The sequence below is a fragment of the Alosa sapidissima genome, chromosome 2, assembly GCF_018492685.1.
Source record: "Alosa sapidissima isolate fAloSap1 chromosome 2, fAloSap1.pri, whole genome shotgun sequence".
NCBI classification, from domain to species: domain Eukaryota; kingdom Metazoa; phylum Chordata; class Actinopteri; order Clupeiformes; family Clupeidae; genus Alosa; species Alosa sapidissima.
Genome location: NC_055958.1, coordinates 33,318,766 through 33,322,687, shown reverse-complemented (window position 1 = coordinate 33,322,687; position 3,922 = coordinate 33,318,766). Strand labels below are relative to the sequence as shown.

Here is a 3,922-nt window from a genome sequence, read left to right as displayed (position 1 = left end):
TAGTTTTCAATCAGTCCAGGCTCCATTATTCATTACTGAGCTGAATTCTATTGTAAGATGGAGAGAGAGAGAGAAAGAGGGAGGGAGAGAGAGAGAGAGAAAGGAGGGAGAGAGAGAATGATGAGAAACGAAAACGAAGAGTGGGATGATGATAGAGAGAACAATAAATAAGTAGAGAAATACCACTTTCTCTCTCGCACACACAAATGCTCTCTCTCTCTCTGTCCCTCTGTTATTCCATATTCTTGACACACACACACACACACACACACACACTGGACTGAGTGTCAATGAGCATGGCTCTGCCTATTTACTAGATATGTAGGACTTTCTTCGGTATTCGTCTAAAAGGCTTCCCACTACAGACCCCCCCCCCCCCCAGAAAGCCCACTGCACTGACACTATATGATACAATGAGTGTATCATACAATATACACTCTACAGCATCAAGCAAAACCAGAATATGCATTTATTAAAATATATTTTATAATAATCTCATTAGCCCACACCTTCCCTGCCTGGCCGTAGCAGCTACAGGTGTATGATTCTCACTAAACGTGTCAGCATGTCCTGAGGTACGCTGTGTCACTGCTCTTTGTTGTTGCTCTGAGGCCTTGGACGTGTTAGTCGCTGAAAGTGACCAAGTGTTCGATAACGTTCAATAAAGTATCACCGTATTACCGATAACGTATCAAAGTTGCGCCGTCAGCAGGATTGGCAGAGCTTCGCTATGTGGACACTCAGCACCCCCTCATCCCTCCCTCTCTCCCTCCCTCCTTCTCTCCCTCCCTTGGCTCTGACAGGTCTGAAAGGCATAGTTATAGTATGCCTTTGCACAAACACACACACACACAAGCATATTCCTTCTTAAAGGAGGCATATAGTTATGCCTTTGCGCACGCGCGCACACACACACACACACACACACACACACACACACACACACACACACACACACACACACACACACACACACACACAAGCACACTCCTGCTTAAAGGGGGCATATAGTTATGCCTTTGCTAGCCCCAGGTGTCTGCTTGCTCCCAGTTTCTGTTGTACTGTATGTAGCAATTGAGAATCTCATTATTTTCCCTCTCTCACTGTTTTTTTTTATTTCTTACTTTTTAAAAACTTTTAAAAACATTATCTGTCTTTATCTGGTGAGAACTGGATCTATGCTGTAGTTTGACAATGAACTAAGCACATCAAGTCTTACGTGATAGGCGACTGATAATGTTTTTACACTGATGTTTGTACACTGATACGTCCTGGGTGGGGGGGGGGTTGATTAATCGTTGATATTGAGCCTTTCATGCCAAATTGCAATATGAAGTGCTGAACAAGCAATACAGCCCTCATCAGAATGGGGTGAAATAAGAGCATGATGTCCCGTCTGGCCTACATGACAGCTTTGCACTTCCCACAACTCTGATAACTGAATAAATAGACATGTCCTAAAAAGGCCATATCATATATATTTTATCGCTGTCCCTGGACTCACCTCGAAAGTTATTACATTTCTTACATAACCACTAACTAAGCTATAAAAAGAGGGTGTTGCAGACTCAGACATTACTGCTACAGCTACTGGTATTACTACTACTACTACTACTACTACTACTACTGCTACTACTACTGTGAGAGTGTTGAGATGAGGGCCGTCATCCCACTGCTGGTGCTGCTGTTCTCCATGTGTGGAGCTCAGACTCAGAGCACCCAGACTGAAGTTCAGACAGAGAGCCAGAGCACTGGGGCTGCTGCTGCTGCAGTTACTGAGCAAGTAGATATATATGCAGAGCTCAGGGAACTCAGAGACATGGTGGTGGAGCAGAGAGTGCTGCTGACTGTCGCCTAGAATGAGCTTCTGCACACCCAAATACTGCTGCACACAATGGGGGCTGAACTGAATAAAATGGAGACTGAGAATGATGCTCTACACACAGAGGTGGCCATACTGAAGGAATCTGCTGTACAGAAAGATGATCTGAGATCAGTTTCCGAGAGACTGGCAGCCACTGAGACTGGCATGGAGCACCTGAAGGAACAAACTGCAGCACAACACACAGACCTGGACCACTATGAAGACTGAAGTGATGAACCTGAAGATGGAAACTGCAGCACAAGAGACAGAGCTGACAGCAGTGAAGACCAGACTGACAGCTACTGAGACTGATGTAGAGAATCTGGAGAAAGAGATCAACCGAAGAACAACCGAAGGTGGCATTCTCAGCAGGTCTGGGTAATTCGGGATACATAGAGGCTGGGAATACTGAGTTGAACGTGGTCTTCCCTAAAATCATCACCAATGTTGGACAGGCCTACAGCAGCACGACAGGCTTCTTCACAGCTCAAGTCAGGGGAGTCAACTACTTCAGATTCACAGTTAGGGATCAACTAGATACACGCTATATGGATATCAAGATGTTTAAGAATGCAGAGCAGATCATGAGTTCAGCAGAGTATGGAACTGATGGAAAGGCCACCTATCTGTCCAGTGGTGTGACTCTGCAGCTGGAGGTGGGAGATGTAGTTAACATGCGAATCCCTGCAGGCTACAGGCTCTATGATGTTACTAATAATTACAAAATCTTCAGTGGCTTCCTGCTCTTTCCTCTCTGAATGGAACACACTGCTCAACTGTGTATGTGGTCATGATCATAAGAAAATTAATCATTTTTAAAAGTAAAAGTGGTATCGCCAGACTCAGAGAACGGCTGGATGAACTGGAGAAAGGTAAAAATCAATAGTTTAACTCAAGGGGAGGTGGAAAATGAGTGTAATTCCCCAAATGGGGGAATATCCCTTTAAAGGTTGCCATGGGGCAGCCACGGCCGACTGGTTAGCGCTTAGGACTTATAGGTGATGGAAGGAAAGAGGAAAAGAAAGAGAGGAATGGAGAGAGGGAGATGAAAGGATGGAAAGAAGGGTTTGGAAAGAAAGTGAGAAAGAGGGAGATGGAGAGAGAGACCAAAAAAGAGGGAGAGAGAGAAATAGACATAGAGTGTGCAGTTGAGCACTCTGCTCCTTATCAGCAGAATTGAATCCTCAGGCAGCACTTGCATTCCCTGTGTTACACAGGGCCAACCCCACCATAGGCCATAGGTGAGTCAGCTTTTTGGCAGAGTATATTGTACTGTGAAGTAGGGCCACTACAACACGTGGCATGCATTAATCTGTGTGCTAGGTTGTTGATTGGCTGCGTACAGTGCATGTTGTACTGTGAAGGTGAACAGGTGAGGAAGGTGGGACCTGTCATACTTCATGCTTTTGAGCCAAAGACCAAGAGAGGTAGCTTAACTAGTGCTGCAACAATCAGGCTTTGTAAATGGCATCTTTTTCCCACAGTTCCCACAAATTCATTTTCACTGAATTTACGCTTGCGCCAGAAATGACCGGTATTCGGTATTCAGACAAATCTTAAAGAAGGGATTTGGTATGCGGCAGAACCCTAAAAATCAGGATTCGGTCCATCCCGAGTTGATATTTTATTTAGGGAAGATCTTCCAGTATGTTCCAATCATATGTTAAATTTGTCCCCTCTACTTATGTTTTCACAGGTCTTTTCTCCTGATATCCTGACCATCAGACCACATACAGAATGAAGCGTTTCACCACCAATTTCTGCTCATCTGTGGTTCTCTTGACATGTTTGGAGAGTAAGGATTTCAACGACTGCTCTACAGTTAACATAATCATCCCCCAATCCTTAGAGATTGTGAACGTCGGAACAATTTTACACCACTCCCCTTCTTCTCTACATCGAAGGAGCAGTTAGTTACAACCCCCCCCCCCCCCACACACACACACACACACACACACTCCCACCCCCCTTTTGGACAGGAGGTTACTGAGCATCAGGACTAGAAGCACCAGGCTAATAAACTCACAGCTAATACAGCTAATAAACTCACCACACTGA

General features: G+C 44.9%; 1 pseudogene; it reads left to right on the top strand.

Annotated features, from left to right (window-relative positions):
* Window positions 1–2,081: 2,081 nt before the first annotated feature.
* Window positions 2,082–2,622, top strand: LOC121697137 (annotated as a pseudogene).
* Window positions 2,623–3,922: the final 1,300 nt, after the last annotated feature.